This window comes from Lagenorhynchus albirostris, chromosome 1 (genome assembly GCF_949774975.1).
Source record: "Lagenorhynchus albirostris chromosome 1, mLagAlb1.1, whole genome shotgun sequence".
Taxonomy (NCBI): Eukaryota; Metazoa; Chordata; class Mammalia; order Artiodactyla; family Delphinidae; genus Lagenorhynchus; species Lagenorhynchus albirostris.
Genome location: NC_083095.1, coordinates 86078993 through 86100206, shown reverse-complemented (window position 1 = coordinate 86100206; position 21214 = coordinate 86078993). Strand labels below are relative to the sequence as shown.

Genomic DNA, 21214 nt, shown 5'->3' with positions numbered 1-21214 from the left:
ATTCCATTTAAACATATCATTCTTAACATACAATGTGGCAAGCATGCTCCTTGGTATTTACCCAAAGGGGCTGAAAACATATCCACACAAAAAGCTGCACACAGATGTTTACAGAAGCTTTATTCATAATTGCCAAACCTTGGAAGCAACCAAGGTGTTCTTCAATAGGTGAATGTGTAAACTGTGGTACATCCAGATGACAGGATATTACTCAGTGCTAAAAAGAAATGAGCTATCATGCCATGAAAAAACATGGAGGAAACTTAAATGCACATTGCTAAGTGAAAGAAGCCAATCTGAAAAGGCTACTTACTGTATGATTCCAACTATATGAATTTCTGGAAAACGTAAAACTATGGAGACAGTAAAAACATCAGTGATTGGGTGGAGTTGGGGGAGGGACAGATGACAGGTGGAGTGCACACGATTTTTAGGGCACTGAAACTACTCTCTATGATACTATAATGGTGTACACATGTCATTATACATTTGTCAAACCCAAGAATGAACAAAACCAAAAATGAACCCTAATATAAACTATGGACATTAGGTGATATATCAGTCAAGGTAGGTTCACCACCTGCAACGAATGTACCACAATAGTGTGCAATGTTGATAGTTTGGGGGCAGGAGGTATACGGGATCTCTCTGCACTTTGTGCTCAATTCCTCTGTAAACCTAAAACTACTCTAACAAATAAAGTCTATTTTTTAAAAAGAACATCGACAAGATAAATCTCAAGGAATGGACTTCCCTGATATCAGCGACATTTAGCAGACAAACCCTTCTCAAAAGCAGTTAGAATCAACTATGTCTCTGGAGATTTCATGATGACTGTTTAAGGTCCAAGAATAATGATTGCGCTGTATTTTCCTATAGGAACTTTTCACTGATAGATTTTTTGTTTGTTTGTTTGCTTGTTTTTGGTAGCTCTGTAGTTCTTTCTATTATATACTATGTTCTCTGAGCCCCAAGTAGACTCATAACAACAACAACAAAAACTGTGATTTCCATTTAGGATGAAAAAGGGTTCAAAATGATGAAATAAGTATTGATTTCAAATACAGGTATCAGAAATTGTTGGAACTTCCCTGGTGGTCCAGTGGGTAAGACTCCATGCTCCTAATGCAGGGGCCTCAAGTTCGATCCCTGGTCAGGGAACTAGATCCCACAAGCATGCCGCGTGCCACAACTAAAAAAGATCCCACATACTGCAATGAAGATCCCGTGTACTGCAACTAAGACCTGAAGCAGCCTAAATAAATAACTACTAAAAAAAATTATTGATAAGTGAGAAGTAAAAGGGACATTTCAAGGAGGGAAAAATGTTAGTTAAAAATAAATCTATAAAAGTATGAGATTAGATCACTCCCTAACACTATACACAAAAATAAGCTCAAAATGGATTTAAGACCTAAATGTAAGGCCAGAAACTATCAAACTCTTAGAGGAAAACATAGGCAGAACACTCTATGACATAAATCACAGCAAGATCCTTTCTGACCCAACTCCTGGAGAAATGGAAATAAAAACAAAAATAAACAAATGGGACCTAATGAAACTTAAAAGCTTTTGCATAGCAAAGGAAACCATAAACAAGACCAAAAGACAACCCTCAGAATGGGAGAAAATATTTGCAAATGAAGCAACTGACAAAGGATTAATCTCCAAAATTTATAAGCAGCTCATGAAGCTCAATAACAAAAAAACAAACAACCCAATCCAAAAATGGGCAGAAGACCTAAATAGACATTTCTCCAAAGAAGATATACAGACTGCCAACAAACACATGAAAGAATGCTCAACACCATTAATCATTAGAGAAATGCAAATCAAAACTACAATGAGATATCATCTCACACCGGACAGAACGGCCATCATCAAAAAATCTAGAAACAATAAATGCTGGAGAGGGTGTGGAGAAAAGGGAACACTCTTGCACTGCTGGTGGGAATGTACATTGATACAGCCACTGTGGAGAACAGTATGGAGGTTCCTTAAAGAACTACAAATAGAACTACCATATGACCCAGCAATCTCACTACTGGGCATATACCCTGTGAAAACCGTAATTCAAAAAGAGTCATGAACCAAAATGTTCATTGCAGCTCTATTTACAATAGCCCGGAGATGGAACCAACCTAAGTGTCCATCATCGGATGAATGGATAAAGAAGATGTGGCACATATATACAATGGAATATTACTCAGCCATAAAAAGAAATGAAATTGAGCTATTTGTAATGAGGTGGATGGACCTAGATCTGTCATACAGAGTGAAGTAAGTCGGAAAGAGAAAGACAAATGCCGTATACTAACACATATATATGGAATTTAAGAAAAAAAATGTCATGAAGAACCTAGGGGTAAGACAGGAATAAAGACACAGAACTACTAGAGAATGGACTTGAGGATATGGGGAGGGGGAAGGGTAAGCTGTGACAAAGCGCGAGAGAGGCATGGACATACATACACTACCAAACGTAAGGTAGCTAGTGGGAAGCAGCTGCATAGCACAGGGAGATCAGCTGGGTGCTTTGTGACCACCTGGAGGGGTGGGATAGGGAGGGTGGGAGGGAGGGAGACGCAAGAGGGAAGAGATATGGGTACATATGTATATGTATAACTGATTCACTTTGTTATAAAGCAGAAACTAACACACCATTGTAAAGCAATTATACTCCAATAAAGATGTAAAAAAAATAATAAATCTAAAAACCGTGTGTTAGTAGGCATCTTTAAACTGGAAAATAATTCTAGACAACTCTGGAAACTATTCAAACATATGTTTTCACTAGCGCTGTTAGCTGCTAGGAAAACCTCAAGTAGCCCAGAGTTGTACTTACTTTTACTTCTCATCACACAGAGACCGTGAGGTACAGCTGGTACTATTTGTGGATCTACTGACCCATCCTATCTCCAAACTTGTGGCAGCAGTACAGAAAACTAGGGTTCAGGGCCTATTATTTGAAGAGAGTATTCATGTACAAAATATAACAATGCGGCCTGGAGTTGGGGAAAGGGCTTAGAATAATTTGCCTTCCTCTAAATAGCTACAGTTATAGTTTAATGGTTAAGAACACAGGCTTCGCAACTTAACGGATTTGAAATCTGGTTCCTGGGGCAAGTAACCTTCCCTCAGTTTCCTCACCTCTGAAATGGAGATTAAAGAGCACCTAAAACGCACAGGGTTTTTGAGAGGATTAACTGTGTAAATACATGTAAAACTTTAAGAACAATGGCACAAAGTAAACTTTACTGTGCTAGTTTTTGTTGTTATTGTTACTACATATTATTTTTTTCCATTTTTTGGTATAAGGAGTACTCAAAAGAGTTAACATTCTCGCTGGTACTCCCATGTACTTTAAAAGAACCATGGACTTTTGGAAAACAGATATTCCAATACAGACACCATAGTTAATATGCCCCAACTTCACATAGATACCTTTAAAAAAACTTCTACCTTCCATCTTATTAAATATTCATTTCTAAAAAATCTTCAGAAACCATTAATGTAAAAAAAATTGTAAACTCTTTCTTCATGTCTTATCGGTTTTGCTAGGGCCTAAGGATCATTCTTTCCCTTCTATAAGTATGAAAATCATGTAACTGAAAGAGAGGTTACCTAGCCAATAAAATACATGAAGTTCTTAACCCTTAATACTTTCCCACAGAAAGGCTTCATACATTTCTCTTTTTTCCCAGGCTTTTTAAAAAATTGAGGTATTATTGACATATTAGTTTCAGGTATATAACATAATGATTCAACATTTCTATATACCACAAAATGATCACCACAGAGCTTACGTCGTGGCGCAGTGGTTAAGAATCCGCCTGCCAATGCAGGGGACACAGGTTCGAGTCCTGGTCCAGGAAGATCCCACATGCCACGGAGCAACTAAGCCCATGCGCCACAACTACTGAGTCTGCGCTCTGGAGCCCGCGAGCCACAACTACGGAGCCCACGTGCCTAGAGCCCGTGCTCCACAACAAGAGAAGCCACAGCAATGAGAAGCCCGCACACCTCAACGAAAAGTAGCCACCACTCGCTGCAACTAGAGAAAGCCCGCGCACAGCAACAAAGACCCAACTCAGCCAAAAATAAATAAATAAATTTATTTTTAAGAAAAATGATCACCACAATAAACCGAGTTAACATCCATCACCATACAGTTACAAATTTTTTTCTCCTCCTGTGATCTTTCACAATCCACCCACCTAGCTACTTTCAAATATGCAATACAGTATTATTAACTATAGTCACCACACTGTACATCATATCCCCATGACTTATTCATTTTATAGCTGTAAATTTGTACCTTTTGACCCATACATTTCTATTATAAAATGAAATTGCTATTATCAACTATGATTTTCACACAGAAAAGAAATTCTTCACCAGTTTTTGTTAATTTACCTAAGAAATATTTATGAGAAAACAGCTTTAAATTCTATGATGTATTCCATCTAAATGGATTTTAAACATCACGTATCTCTTGGTCTATAACTCCACTGTTAAAAGGACTGTACTAGAAGACTTTTTTTTCCCTTTTAGTAACACTGCTACTTAATGCAGTAATAGATGTCATCTTTATTGACAAGGATCAGTATTTGAGTATTCACCATGAGAAGTATTCTTATAATGTTTTATTACATAAATAAATATATTTAAAATAGAAAAAAACCCAGAAAATGCTGATAAAAATACTCCCACCATTTAGACATAACCATTGTTAACATTTTGGTGTACAGCTTACTCTTTCAGACTTTTGTTCTATTCCTAGATAATATCTAATGTCCCTTTCAGGTCTTAAATTCTGATGTAAATATAGTAATTAGGAATACTTGAATACAATGAGGATACTAACTAAACCCAATTGTTTTTATTTTACTATAGTTATTTATGATACTCGTAAGTACAGTTTTCCCTATATTTATAATTAGACGACGTAATATTTTAATTTAAAATTCTATTTAATTTCTCAGTAGGAAAGCATGCTATAGCCCCACCCATCAGGTATCCAAGTCTATCTAAGGCACAGCCCAGGCCCCACTGTCCACCTGGCTATAGCTTACCCAAAGAGCAAACAAGGTATCTAGGAAGGGAAAGAAAGTCTCAACTGTGCCAGCTGTGCCAAAATAACCCCACAAAGTATCAGGAAATGCTGTCCACTCTTTATAAATGTCAGGCCACTCCCTCAACACCACTGCAGGTCACTGATCTTTGGGTCTCTGCCCAGTATAAATGTTCACATTTGCTTCCCACTGTAAGCCCAGCTAGGGGTTAATCAACATCATTTGGATCCTGCCCCTGGTTTTTTGTAGCAGATCTTTCCAGAGAAAATAGGCAACGGCCTGTATTTGACTTTGACAGATGAAACTAGATTTCCTATTTGGTTCCTCCACTTTACACTATGAACTACAGAGAGGTTTATTTCCCATATTTATTCATATCATATATGTATATCCATGCAATGTATACCATGGAAATTTCTGTTTAAACAGTTTCCAATGAACAGGAGGAGAAAGAAACTATAAGAGAAATTTTGAAATGCAGGTAAAGATAAACAAGGCCAACTGGAACGTATGCCATACCCAATGAGGAGAAGAATCATTATTCTGAAAGAAACAAGTCCTTCTTTTTCTTATTTTTAATTAATTTTTTAATTTTTTTAACACCTTTATTGGAGTATAATTGCTTTACAATGGTGTGTTAGTTTCTGCTTTATAACAAAGTGAATCAGTTATACATATACATATGTTCCCATATCTCTTCCCTCTTGCGTCTCCCTCCCACCCTTCTAGGTGGTCACAAAGCACCGAGCTGATCTCCCTGTGCTATGTGGCTGCTTCCCACTAGCTATCTATTTTACGTTTGGTAGTGTATATATGTCCACGCCACTCTCTCACTTTGTCCCAGCTTACCATTCCCCCTCTCCATATCCTCAACTCCATTCTCTAGTAGATCTGTGTCTTTGTTCCCATCTTACCCCTAGGTTCTTCATGACCTTTTTCTTTTTTTTTCTTAGATTTCATATATATGTGCTAGCACACGGTATTTGGTTTTCTCTTTCTGACTTACTTCACTCTGTATGACAGACTCTAGGTCCATCCACCTCACTACAAATAGCTCAATTTCGTTTCTTTTTATGGCAGAGTAATACTCCATTGTATATATGTGCCACATCTTCTTTATCCATTCATCTGTTGATGGACACTTAGGTTGCTTCCATGTCCTGGCTATTGTAAACAGAGCTGCAATGAACATATTGGTACATGCCTTTTTTTTTTTTACATCTTTATTGGAGTATAATTGCTTTACAATGGTGTGTTAGTTTCTGCTTTATAACAAAGTGAATCAGTTATACATATACATATGTACCCATCTCTCTTCCCTCTTGCGTCTCCCTCCCTCCCACCCTCCCTATCCCACCCCTCCAGGCGGTCACAAAGCACCCAGCTGATCTCCGTGCTATGCAGCTGCTTCCCACTAGCTATCTACCTTACGTTTGTTAGTGTATATATGTCCATGCCTCTCTCGCGCTTTGTCACAGATTACCCTTCCCCCTCCCCATACCCTCAAGTCCATTCTCTAGTAGTTCTGTGTCTTTATTCCTGTCTTACCCCTAGGTTCTTCATGACATTTTTTTTTCTTAAATTCCATATATATGTGTTAGTATACGGCATTTGTCTTTCTCTTTCCGACTTATTTCACTCTGTATGACAGACTCTAGGTCTATCCACCTCATTACAAATAGCTCAATTTCGTTTCTTTTTATGGCTGAGTAATATTCCATTGTATATATGTGCCACATCTTCTTTATCCATTCATCCGATGATGGACACTTAGGTTGGTTCCATCTCCGGGCTACTGTAAATAGAGCTGCAATGAACATTTTGGTTCATGACTCTTTTTGAATTATAGTTTTCTCAGGATATATGCCCAGTAATGGGATTGCTGGGTTGTATGGTAGCTCTATTTGTAGTTCTTTAAGGAACCTCCATACTGTTCTCCACAGTGGCTATATCAATTTACATTCCCACCAACAGTGCAAGAGTGTTCCCTTTTCTCCACACCCTCTCCAGCATTTATTGTTTCTAGATTTTTTGATGATGGCCATTCTGTCCGGTGTGAGATGATATCTCATTGTAGTTTTGATTTGCATTTCTCTAATGATTAATGATGTTGAGCATTCTTTCATGCGTTTGTTGGCAGTCTGTACATCTTCATTGAAGAAATGTCTATTTAGGTCTTCTGCCCATTTTTGGATTGGGTTGTTTGTTTTTTTGTTATTGAGCTTCATGAGCTGCTTGTAAATTTTGGAGATTAATCCTTTGTCAGTTGCTTCATTTGCAAATATTTTCTCCCATTCTGAGGGTTGTCTTTTGGTCTTGTTTATGGTTTCCTTTGCTATGCAAAAGCTTTTAAGCTTCATTAGGTCCCATTTGTTTATTTTTGTTTTTCTTTCCATTTCTCTAGGAGGTGGGTCAAAAAGGATCTTGCTGTGATTTATGTCATAGAGTGTTCTGCCTATGTTTTCCTCTAAGAGTTTGATAGTTTCTGGCCTTACATTTAGGTCCTTAATCCATTTTGAGCTTATTTTTGCGTATGGTGTTAGGGAGTGTTCTAATCTCACACTTTTACATGTACCTGTCCAGTTTTCCCAGCACCACTTATTGAAGAGGCTGTCTTTTCTCCATTGTATATTTATACAATTTTTTTTTTTTGTGTGTGTGTGTGGTACACGGGCCTCTCACTGTTGTGGCCTCTCCCATTGCGGAGCACAGGCTCTGGACACGCAGGCTCAGTGGCCATGGATCACTGGCCCAGCCACTCCGTGGCATGTGGGATCCTCCCGGACCGGGGCACGAACCCGTGTCCCCTGCATCGGCAGGCGGACTCCCAACCACCGCGCCACCAGGGAAGCCCATCTCCACTGTATATTTATACAATTTTTAAAGGTTACATTCCATTTACAGTTATTACAAAATATTGGCTATATTTCCCATGTTGTACAATACATCCTTGTAGCTTATCTTACACCCAATAGTTTGTACCTCCCATCCCTCTACTCCTATATGCCCCCTGCAACCCCCATAACCACTAATTTGTTCTCTATATCTGTGAGTCTGCTTCTTGTTTTATTATATTGAAAGAAACCAGTTTTGAGACTGGCAGGTCCCAGAACTGGATTTCTCTTCATCTCAGCAGCAAGTATTTATTAAATTCCTAACAGGGCCCTAGCACTGCATGGTCTCTGTGGGAGATTTGAAAGACATTTGAAATACTGTCTCGATCTACAATGATCACAGAGTTAGTAAAAAGTTCAATACTTTTACATAGTAGAAAAAGAATGAAGGGTAGACATAATATTATATTTCGAGAAGGAAAAAAGACTGTGGGCTGGGGTAGAAAAATCTTCATAGCATAGGCGGCACTAAACCTGTGTCTTAACCTTGCTTTCAGATAAGTCCCTTCTTTGAATAATGTCCCCCGGATAAAGGCCTTCTCTCTTAAGTGAGGGTGACCTCAGGACTGCAGTACCACAAAATCTAAAATGTATCCTTGTCATTTCAATCCTTCAAGAAGTCAGAATTCTGAGTGAAACAACAGAACAACTAGGTCACTTTACTCTCCCTGAAAAACCTTCAGACCTCCACTTGCCATCTCTTAATACCTGGCTGTCAACTGTGGAAAGTTCATCCCAAGGACTAAAGATCTCCCACCTTAGGAATAACAAACATCCAGGCAAGTAACCCCAGAAACAGCCAAACAAATCTCTCTGCCTCATCGCTTCACTGAAGTTATTTTATTACTCTTATTTGAACAAGGAAGTATGGGTACAAAAAGGACAGACAGCAGCAGCTGTTCTTAGCCTCAATGAGAGAGGCCCAACTATAGTGGCAGTGGTCCATTCCCACGATGCAACCCTTTAGTGGTATGAGAATATCACTCCCTAAAATGAAAATTACTCTGTGGCTGGATATCACAGGGTCTTTCTAGGATCTTCTGCTTGGGATTGATAGACTAGCCCTCTTCTCACAACCCCCCAAAAGCTAAAGGATCCATGAGCTCCCACCTACAGAGGGAAGAGGAGGAGACAGAAGGGCTGCAATTTTCTTAACCATGACATAGGCCTGAAGAATCTCCTGAAGTGTCCCCACTTAAAGTTTCTCTGACCCTACAGCTACTGCCATGACCATAGAACCAGGAGGCACTTGGAAAAGACCAAAGCACTCATTCTTTATCCAAGTGCATTCACTATATTGCATTAGTTAGCAGAAAGAAGGAAAATAAAGACTGAAATGTAAAATACTTCCATCTCATTTTCTTCTATCTTCTCCAAATGGCATTTATTATCTACAATGTGGATTTACCACAACTTAATATTGCAATATAATGAGCAGTTCCAAATCAGTAAGAAAATAATCAACATCCCAAGAGTAAAAAAAAATTAAATAACTGACCAAATGCCATTGCTAAGCACAATAAATTTTTACTGTACTTTTCCATCTTTCTACAAATATATAAATTTTATATTGTTATTCATAGTATATAACCTGTTGTGTATTGCTTGTCATTCCTATATTCCTCAAACACTTAAGCATTTTAAACATTTCTGTGATTCATTTTCACAATTCTGAGTTTAGAGGTTCATAACTGACACAACTAACTTAATGAGTTCTTAACAATTGACAGTTTTCTTATTCTCATACCAACATGAGATGAATGAAATCCAAAATTCCCATTAGAAAATATCAGTAGCAACTAGTATTTATAATTGCAGCTCAAGGTCAATATTTCCTAGTGGTATGGAACACAAAGCAAAAAAGCAGAAGAGTTACCTTCACTATTTGTAAGCCCTCAATTTCCAAAATTCTACAAACACAACTCTCCTTAGACAAGCACTCCCTGTCCTGAAACAAATTTGCTAAGTTGGTTGGGTTATTTTTCATTTACTTCCATCTAGCACTCAAGTTCTCTCTTCATACTTCCTTCTTTCAACTGTAGAGTATTTGATCAGAATCAGTGAGAACTCATGAGTTTCAATATAAGTAAACAGATATAATGGAACTGTATGCATGTGTGTGTGTATATACATCTGTATATGCAAATATATATTCCCTAGCTTTGTCTAACTCTACTGAGGAGACCAAGGAACAGTGATATCTCAATAGCAATGATCACACCTAGCACCCAGATCTTGGCTAAATGCCATTTCCCATTAATGGGAACAATCTGAGCATCATAACAAACAATAATACTAACAGACTGTCATCCACTGAATAAAATGGGAAACATGAGTCAGTACAAATATAAACAAGTAAATAATTTGAAAGTTTGATGAGGAATGGGATATTTATATAGTGTTTCAAAGTACCTTTCGACAAAATATTTATTACAAAGAAGGGAAAAGAGTAACTTTACGGTTACTAGCAAGACGCCACCTTAATCAAGAAATCAAAGTGAACTCTGTGATATTCCTACCAAAGATACATGAGGAGACATTGAACAACCAACTTAAGAAACATTCTAAAAAATAATTCACCTGTAATCTTCCAAAGTGTCAAGATTATGAATACAAAGAAAAACTGAGGAACTATTCCAGGATGAATTAGACTAGACATAAGACAGCTAAATGCAACAAGTGATTCTGAACCAGATCCTTTTTCTATAAAGGACATCACTGGGACAATCAGCAAAACTCAAATGGGATCTAATGATTAGATGTAGTAATATAACAATTTAAATTCCCAGTTTTGAAGGTTGTATTGTGGTTATGTTAAAGAATGTCCTTTAGTATAAGGAACTGCACACTCAAGTATCTGGGATAACTGGGTAACAGGTTGGCAACTTTTAAATGGTTCAGGAAAAATTTTTTTGAATGTACTTACATCTTCTCTGTAAATCTGTGATCATTTCAAAATTTTTTTTTAAGTTTAATAAAAAGAGGTAAGGAAAAATACAACAACAGAAAGCACCCTGGATTCTGAGTCAGGCCTGGGTTCCTACAAATACCAGCACTGCCACTTACTAGCTGTGTGACCTGGTATGAGTAACGTGCTTTGTTTCCTTTTTCCTCATCAGTAAAATAGGGATGACGTTTATTGTAAACAGTTTATTGTAAAAATCAAATGAAGTAAATTATGAGAAAACGCTTAATACATGAAAATGCTAATGAAGCATAAGATATTTATTTTGCAGTCCTGTTGAATCAAATTAAAAAATAACCATAAAGATAAAATGAAATGTACTACAGGTACAAGAAACACATTGTGGCACTATATCAATCAGGGTCTAAACAGAAACAGATGGTATATTCAAATTAGAATCATTCAGGTTTAATTAAGTAAAAAGACTATTCACAAAGGTGTGGGTGTGAAGTAGGAAAACCACAAGGGACAGTGGAGTAACCTGGAACCAGTACCTGGAAATTCACCACCTCAGAGCCAAAATGGACGATGGGGGAAAAACGTTCACCAAAACCTGGAAGAAGAGAACCATGCGGAGAGCACCACATTGAGAGGAGCTGTGACTTAAGTTAACAGGTGAGGCCAGACCAAGCCAATCCCTCAGGAGGAAACCTCTCCTCTCATCTGTTAGAGCTCTCCACCGTTCAACCCCAACTCAAGCCAGAGGGCAAGGAAGCCCAATGCTTAGTCCAACAGGTCAGCCTTTGGGGCATAGAAAAAGGTAGAAAACGATGAAGAGTTGACCTGGAAGAGCAAAAGGAAGACATTCAACAGAACTGAATTCAACTGAAGAAGCAGGGAAGACTTCATGAAACAGGGAACATCTGAAGTGGGCCTCAAGCCATGAGTAGGATTTTAATTATTAGGTTGATTATCTAGGCAGTATGAATAACACACATAAAGCTGCGAGTAGTGAAAATGCATGGCTGTCCAGGTGAAATTTAGAAAGTCAGATATGTTGTAAGATAAGACTAAATATTGGGGTGATGCAAAGGATGAGGTTTTCTTTTCTTTCATTTTTAAAAAATTGAGGTATATGGGACTTCCCTGGTGGTCCAGTGTTTACAACTCTGTGCTTCCACTGCAAAGGGTGCGGGTTCAATCCCTGGTCGGGGTACTAAGATCCCACATATCACATGGCTTAGCCAAAAAAAATTGAGGTATAGATGATTTACAATATCATATTAGTTTCAGGTGTACAACAAAGTGATTAAAAATTTTTACAGATTATACTTCATTTAAGGTTATTATAAAATATTGGCTATCTTCCCTGTGCTGTACAATATATCCTTGTAGCTTTTTTATTTTATACATAGTAGTTTGTACCTCTTAATCCCCTACTCCTATCTTGCCCCTCACCTCTCCCCACTGGTAACCACTAGTTTGTTCTCTATATGTGCCAGTTTGTTTCTGTTTTGTTATATTCATTTGTTTGTTTTATTTTTTATGTTCCACATATAAGTGATATGTACAGTATTTGTCTTTATCTTATTCATTTCACTAAGCATAATATCCTCCAGGTCCATCCATGTTGTTTCAAATGGCAAGATTTCATTCTTTTTTATGACTGAGTAGTATTCCATGACATATATATATATACACACACACACACATATATTTTATATATATATATATATATCTCACATCTTCTTTATCCATTCATCTGTTGATGGACACTCAGGTTGCTTCCATATCTTGGCTATTATAAATAACGCTGCTTATGAACACTGAAGTGCATGCATCTTTTCAAATTAGTGTTTTCATTTTCTTTGGATATATACCCAGGAGTGGAATACTGAATCATATGATAATTCTATTTTTAGTTTTTTGAGGAACCTCCATACTGTTTTCCACAGTGGCTGCACCAATTTACATTCCCACCAACAGTGTACAAGGGTTTCCTTTTCTCCACATCTTTACCAACATTTGTTATATGTGGTCATTGATGATAGTCACTCTGACAGGTGTGAGATGATATCTCATTGTGGTTTTGAGTTTCATTTCTCTGATGATCAGTGATGTTAAGCATATTTTCATGTGCCTGTTGGCCATCTGTATGTCTTCTTTGGAAAAATGTCTATTCAGGTCTTTTGCTCATTTTTTAATCAGGTTGGTTTTTTGTTTGTTTTATACTGAGTTGTATGAGCTATTTATATATTTTGGGTATTAACCCCTTAACGGTCATATCATTTGTAAATATTTTATCCCACTCAGTAGGTTGTCTTTTCATCTTGTCAATGGTTTCCTTTGCTGTGCAAAAGCTTTTAAATTTAATTAGTTCCCATTTATTTTTTCTTTAGTTTCCACTGCTTTAGAATATGGATCAAAAAATACTGCTATGATTTATGTCAAAGAGTGTTTTGCCTATGTTTTCGTCTAGGATTTTTATGGTTTCTGATCTTAAATTTAGGTCTTTAATCCATTTTTAGTTTATTTTTGTACATGATGTGGGAAAATGTTCTAATTTCATTCTTTTACGTGTAGCTGTCCAGTTCTCCCATCACCACTTACTGAAGAGACTGTCTCTTCCACATTGTATATTATTGCCTCCTTTGTCATAGATTAATCAATCATAAGTACATGGGTTTATTTCTGGGCTCTCTATTCTATTCCACTGAGCTATGTGTCTGTTTTTGTACCAGTACCACACTCTTTTCATTACTGTAGCTTTGTAGTATAGTCAGTAGTCAGGGAGCATGACACCTCTAGCTGTTCTTCTTTCTCAAAATTGCTTTGGCTATTTGGGGTCTTTTGTGTTTCCATACAAATTTTATAATGATTTATTATAGTACTATGAAAGACACCATTGGTATTTTGATAGGGATTGTGTTGACTCTATAGACTGCCTTGGGTAGTAGGGTCATTTTAACAATATTAATTCTTCCAAACCATGAACATGATATATCTTTCCACCTGTTTGTGTCATCTTCAATTTCTTTCAGCAGTGTCTTATAGCTTTCCAAGTACAGGTCTTTCATTGGGTTGGCCACAAGGTTCATTTGTTTTTTTCCATAAGGTAGCTCTAGTAGGGCTTCCCTGGTGGCACAGTGGTTGGGAGTCCGCCTGCCGATGCAGGGGACGTGGGTTCATGCCCCGGTCCGGGAGGATCCCACATGCCATGGAGTGGCTCGGCCCGTAAGCCATGGCCGCTGAGCCTGCACGTCTGGAGCCTGGGCTCCGCAACAGGAGAGGCCACAGCAGTGAGGGGCCCACATACCGCAAAAAAAAAAAAAAGAAAGAAAAAAAAAGATAGCTCTAGTAGCACTTGGTTGTATTTAACTTCATTTGAAACAATCTTGTTAGATTGTATGTGACAGCTGTCATATCAGTGCATTTGAAAAAGACTTATCAAAATTGGTGAATTTTTGTGTAGCCATTTTAATACTGAAGATGGAAGAAAAAAGCAACATTTTTGGCGTGCTATGCTTTATTATTTCCAGCAAGGTAAAAGTGCAACCGATTTTTGTGCAGTGTATGGAGAAAGTGCTATGACCAGGTTTTCTCCTAGTTATTTCATTCTCTTTGAAGTGATGGTAAATGGGATTTTTTTCTTAATTTCTCTTTCTGATAGCTTGTTGTTAGTGTATAGAAATGCAACAGATTTCTGTATTTTAATTTTGTGTCCTGCAACTTTACCAAATTCATTGATGAGCTCTAGTAGTTTTCTGGCGGCATCTTTAGGATTTTCTATGTACAGTACCATGTCATCTGCAACCAGTGACGGTTTTACTTCTTCCTTTCCAATTTAGATTCCTTTCATTTCTTTTTCTTGTCTGATTGCTGTGGCTAGTACTTCCAATACTGTGTTGAATAAAAGTGGCAAGAGTGGGCATCCTTGTCTTGTTGCTGATCTCAAAGGAAATGCTTCAGGTTTTCACCACTGAGTATCAGGTTAGCTGTGAGCTTGTCATACATAGCCTTTATTATGTAGAGGTATGTTCCCTCTATAACCACTTTGTGGAGAGTTTTTATCGTAAATGGATGTTGAATTTTGTTAAAAGCTTTTTCTGCGTGTATTGAAGTGATCATATGGTTTTTATTCATGTATCGTTTTAATGACTTTCTCCATATCTTCCTTTAGTTCTTTGAGCATTTTTAGGACAGTTAAAAGTCTCTGTCTAGTATATCTGCCTTTAGGTCCTTCTCAGGGGTGGTTTCTATTGATTAATTTTTTCCTTTACATGGGCTACACTTTCATGTTTCTTTGTATTGTGACTTTTTTGTTGAAAACTGGACATTTGAACCTAATAATGTAGTAACTCTGGAAATCAGATTCTTTCCTTTCTCCAGCATATGCTGTCTCTTGTTATTCTTTTCATTTATTGTTTTTGTGTTTTTGATTGTTGTAGGCTGTCTCTGTGCTGAGGATCAGACAGAGGTGTAAAGCTAAAGTATTCTCAGGTCTTTTCTGAGCCTTTCCCTGGGCATGTCTAGTCACTTTTTAATTTTCCCTGTGTGTTTTGTTGTTTTTGAATGCCCTGGTCATAAATATCTGGCTCCCAAAAAGAGAAAAAGAGAAAAATGAAGTGGGGTGGGGGTGGGGAGAAGGGTGCTGGCCCTTTAAATCCCCTGGAAGTCACTTCAGCAGGATGGGGAGGGACTTGGAGAAAGGTGCAACAACAATGGCTGCCTACCTCTTTGCCTGCACCTCTGTGATCAGAAGCAGCAATTAGCAATCAGAGTAGATTCCTGATATTTGGAAAACAGGGTCCTTTTTGCCCACCCTGACTTCTGCAAGCTACGTGCAAGATGCTCCAGGACCAGTGCATAGCTGCCTGCCATGGGAATTCCCTTGGCTGGGAATAGGGAATGGGTGGCTGCTACTATGTTAAGAGCTGAAATTAACTTCAATTTGTCCTCCAAGTCTTCCTCTGGAAGTGGCAAGTCTTCAGTAGACTCCAGAGTTCCAAAACAGTTACTTAAGATGGATTCTGCCAGTGCAATTGTCATCTAGGTGGGAAGACAGAGTCCTGCTTTCTTCCCAGAATCCTCTCCTTCATAATAATTTTCTAAAATACAAATTAGTACCCTCATATTTCCCTACTGAAAGCTGTCTATATTTAAGTACATAGGAATCTCTTTTATTCTTGAATCCATTAACTAAGATGCACCTAAATTATCACCCTGTATATGTACTTTTCCTTTTAAATTTTTGAAAAATATAAATATGTGAAACGATATTAATCTAAACAGAGACTCTAACAAAGCCATATGAAATTATTTACTCAACCAATATTTGTAAAGTGCCTATCAAAGCAAAACACTGTGCTTTGCACTACTCCTACTGTTTAAGGATGATTGTTAGGATTACTTTGCACAATGAATACTTCAACAGAAGTGCTTTATTCAACAAACAGTTCATACAACTCAACAACAAAAAAACAAACAACCCAATCCAAAAGTGGGCAGAAAACTTAAAGAGACATTTCTCCAAAGAAGAAATACAGATGGCCAATAGGCACATGAAAAGATGCTAAACATCACTAATTATTAGAGAAATGCAAATCAAAACTACAACGAAGTACCACCTCTCACCGGTCAGAATGGCCATCATTAAAAAGTCTACAATTTTTTTAAAAGCGCTTTTTCAAAAACCAGAGTTTTAGATTCATATAGCTAGTAACATTTACTGAGCAATTATTTTGTGTTAGGCTCTCAGCACCTTAAATGTTATTAATCCATTTAATACTCACAATACATCTATGAGGGTAGTTAATATTATCTAAGTTCTCTAATGTTCACACGAGAAAATTGACGTCCCATGGGTAGTAAGTACCTCTAAACAAAGCTCTTGCTTTTAACCACTGTGATATTCTGCCACTAGCAAAATAACTGTTCACCAGAGTTATCAGGAAAGGCAAATCTTATCTGTTGAACACTAAGCTATTACCCTACAATTTAAAATTGTTCTTCAAGGTTTCCTTACTTCCTGTTGTTTTGCTTCACGCTGGGAGAAACTTTACCAAGTCTCCTTTGAGTATTTCTAAATAGCAGTCTCAGTAAAATTTTGTTAAAGCCTTTGGTCAAAAACAATAAAATCTGATCCTTCTGCCAGTTGTTAATCACTTTTGGAGTCTTTTTGCTCCATTAACCTTTTCGTTTGCACATGAAGAGAATTATAATCTCACCCCCAAATTTCACCGACATTGCTATCATTACATGACCAGAATTTGAAGCCTTATTAGAGACAGACAAGATTACATTTTTTTCTTTCTTTGCTGTTTTTCAAACTACAAAGAACACCCACTTCTTGTACCAAGTGAAAAAATAAAACGCATGAAGAAAAAACTAACCTTCCTTCCCTACCTCAACCCCTAATCCTACTCATTTAAGTATCCAACAAGTCCCCTTCAGGTACTGACGGAAAGGATATAACGAACAGGTATGTCCCTCCATACCTTTCTCCATGTATATAAGGATATACAGTTCTTCGTTTTTCTTTATTTTCATTGAAAGAGACACATATAATGCACGTCAACCTGCAACTTGCTTTTTATCACATAACATAGCATTAACATACAGGTTATTTCCCATAGATACAACTCTTCCTTTTTTCATGCATGCACAAATCCACAGTTACACAAACACAATTTAAAATAATTGGGGGACTTCCTTGGCAGTCCAGTGGTTAAGAATCCGCCTTCCAACGCAGGGGAGGTGGGTTCGATCCCTGGTTGGGGAGCTGAGATCCCACATGCCACAGGGCAACTAAGCCCACGCGCCGCCAACTACTGAGCCTGCGCTCTCTGGAGCCCACGCACCACAACTAGAGAGAAGCCTGCGCACCGCAACGAGAGATGCTGCGTGCTGCAACTAAGACCCGATGCAGTCAAATAAATAAATAATTAAAATAACTGGGCTATCATGCATGCTGCGGGGGCAATGCTTCGTTTTATTTCCTTTTTATTTGCCACCCCTCTTTTCCCTTCCTCTTTTCCTCCCTCATACATTAACCCCCCACCTGTGGGTAAGACATCAACAACTGGCATCATTTCTTGTTCTTCCCACAGTCATAACCATAAATGCACACACGCTCACTCACATATTTATGGGTTTTGAATTCTTCTAAGACATCTGCAATATATTTCACGGTGTATATGTACCAAAATTGAGTCAATCGTTCCCCTACAAATGGGCAATCACTTGTTTCTACTATTTTATCCCTACTCAAAATGGTTCAATAAATATCCTTGACCATATATCCTTATTACTGGTGTTTTTATTTTTATAGAATATGACCCTTACCTCTAGACACTCCAAAGTATAAAGTCTAAATTCCTCTATCAGAACTGCAACAAAACCTGAGGCCTCCCCTGAACCCTCTAGGCCCTGACTGCCTGCTGACCCACAGCTGCTGCTGCTGTTTGTTTTTTTTTTTTTTTTGAAGCAAAGGGTGAAATAATCTTTTTATAGGACACTGCAAGATATGAAATTCCACACTGAAATTAAGAAACCCTTTGAGAGGAGAAGCTTCATACAATCTGCACAGTTTGGAACTGTTCAAGTATAGTTTCCTTGTAAAAAGTAGTTTTACCATAGCAAACCACATTTAAAGAGCTCTTAGAGAAACAGTAAGACAAACTTATACCAAACATAGTACACATCTGGTATAATAAACTTATGCTTTAGTTGTACAATCTAAAAGTGGTCCCAGAATGCCATCCGGAACTTGGGACGTACAGCCTTCAGAGGCAGTTTCTGGCACAACATTTTGATACTCTTCTTCCTCCATAGGGAAGCATTTCTCAATCAAACTTAATGAAACTTTGTACACAGACTCATTTTCATGGTTTTATAGAGCTTCAGTTTTGTCCAGACCTCTACATTCTTCAATTATACTAAGTTTCTCAGTTTCACCTAGTTTCTCGGCAGCCTGGAAGATACCTGAAATGGCATTCAGAATAACCATGGTAATTTTGGTATCCTTCACGGTTCAGAGGTTCATCAACAATTCTACTATGCCCCAATGAACAATCTGTTACACAATCTATTCAACTGTTCCACAACTTTTCTAGCTGGTCACAGCCCATAAAGCTTCCTTTTGCGTCTTAAAGTCTGCCTTAGAACACCAATGAGGAATGGGACTAATCCATGATTCACAACTCACTGTATCTGGTGATGGTGGCCAGCTATGATCTTTGATATTGTCCATATATCTGCTAATACTTCTGGACATCATGATACAGGAGACGAACTAAAGTAGGAAGAATTTGCTCAACAGCATCTAACAGGGATGCAGAATTCTTGTTGCAACAAAGGTTTGAAAGTGTCCAGGTAAGGTGCTACAAGTAACCACATGCTAAAGATGACACATTAGGAACTGCAAGAAAAAGCCAACAGTGGATCAACTGCACTACACTTGATAGCCTAGTCAAAAAAAACTGAACCATCACCTGCAATGTTTCCGAGAGCCCATACACCTTGTTCACTGATGTAAGCATGGGGAGATGCCAGCAGAGAAATGAATGCTGGGACAGCATAGCTCCAGTCTGTTTTTCTTTTTTCTGTTTTTTTAACATCTTTATTGGAGTATAATTGCTTTACAATGTTGTATTAGTTTCTACTGTATAACAAAGTGAGTCAGCTATACGTATACATATATCCCCATATCTCCTCCCCCTTGCGTCTCCCTCCCACCCTCCCTATCCCACCCCTCTAGATGGTCACAAAGCACCGAGCTGATCTCCCTGTGCTATGTAGCTCCTTCCCACTAGCTATCTATTTTACATTTGGTAGTGTATATATGTCAATGTCACTCTCTCACTTAGTCCCAGCTTACCCTTCCCCCTCCCTGTGTACTCAAGTCCATTCCCTACGTCTGCATCTTTATTCCTGTCCTGCCCCTAGGTTCTTCAGTACCATTTTTTTTTTTAGATTCTATATATATGTGTTAGCATACGGTATTTGCTTTTCCTCTTTCTGACTTACTTCACTCTGTATGACAGACTCTAGGTCCATCCACCTCACTACAAATAACTCAATTTCATTTCTTTTTATGGCTAATATTCCATTGTATATATGTGCCACATCTTCTATATCCCAGTCTGTTCTGATTGATTGATTTATGCATGCATGCTGCGCCGGATCTTAGATGTGGCATGCGGGATCTTTAGTTGCGACATGCATGCAGGATCTAGTTCCCCAACCAGGGATTGAACCTGGGCCCCCTGCATTGGGAGTGTGGAGTCTTATCCACTGGACCACCAGGGAAGTCCCAGCCCCAGTCTGTTCTGACGTCCTAGAGGCCATGTTAATGAGCACCCAAGCAGATTCAAACTGAATGGGACTAAAGTCAGTTCTGCCCAAGAAGGACACAAATTCTGGAATCAAACCAGCCCAGATTATCTTGTCTACGGGGGGCTGTTTTTCCTAGAAGGCAGTTTCCCAGCAGCTCGAGTCACTTGGAGCTGGCTTTCCAAACTGCTGCTGTTGATGCCTTTGACAGTATCATCAACAGACCAATTTACAGTGCCCTGGTTGTTTTGGTTTTCTTGCAGTGGAGAAGCAGCAGCCTCAGGAAGCAACCTTACATTTCTCCTTTTCAGCACCTGGTCATCCTTCTTAGCTTATTAGCTTTCCTCAGCTCCACATGAACCAGTATTCAGTGCAGCCTCTTTTCTGTACTATCATGCCCTTGAATCTGTTAAGGCAGGCAGCTGGTGAGTTAGCATTCCTGTTGCTGGACATGGTTATGAGACACAGGAAGAAAGCTACAGAGCCAGCTCAGGTTTCCACAGGAGGCTGTGCAGACCCTATAGCTTCTTGACTTAAGAAAACTTGGGGCTAGAAATGGAAGGAAGCTGAGACATATTCAAGTCTCTTCTTTCTAGATATTCTCTAAGCATGTGATTTCCCCTGATTCTTCAACCTCTTGCCACGATGTGCCCCCAAATGATTTTCCCCACCACCCTGTAGAATACTAGAAATTCTCTCCATTAGAGTAATTCATCTGAGTTTGCTGTAACTTCACAGTGCCCCTATTAAAATGCACATGCTACCAGGAAGGACAGAAGGATACTTTGTTGTGAACAGAAAAGGGATTGGAGAAATTATTGTGTGCTGGATAAGATGGTGATCAGGTATCAGAGAAGATAATAATAATAATAACACTTATGTAGCATTTATTATCTGCGAAGCACTGTTCTAAGTGTTTTATATTTACTTACTCATTTAGTCCTCACAACAACTCTGAGGTAGGTATCATTATCGCTGTTTTACAGATGAGATAAGTGAAGCACAGA

At 38.3% G+C, this 21214-nt stretch overlaps 1 protein-coding gene and 1 pseudogene across 1 annotated transcript in view; both read right to left on the bottom strand.

Moving 5' to 3' along the window:
• STARD9 (StAR related lipid transfer domain containing 9) overlaps positions 1 to 21214 on the bottom strand; it is a 130092-nt gene that overhangs the window by 74254 nt on the left and 34624 nt on the right. The window lies entirely within an intron of this gene.
• Positions 18592 to 20660, bottom strand: LOC132505051 (importin subunit alpha-1-like; annotated as a pseudogene).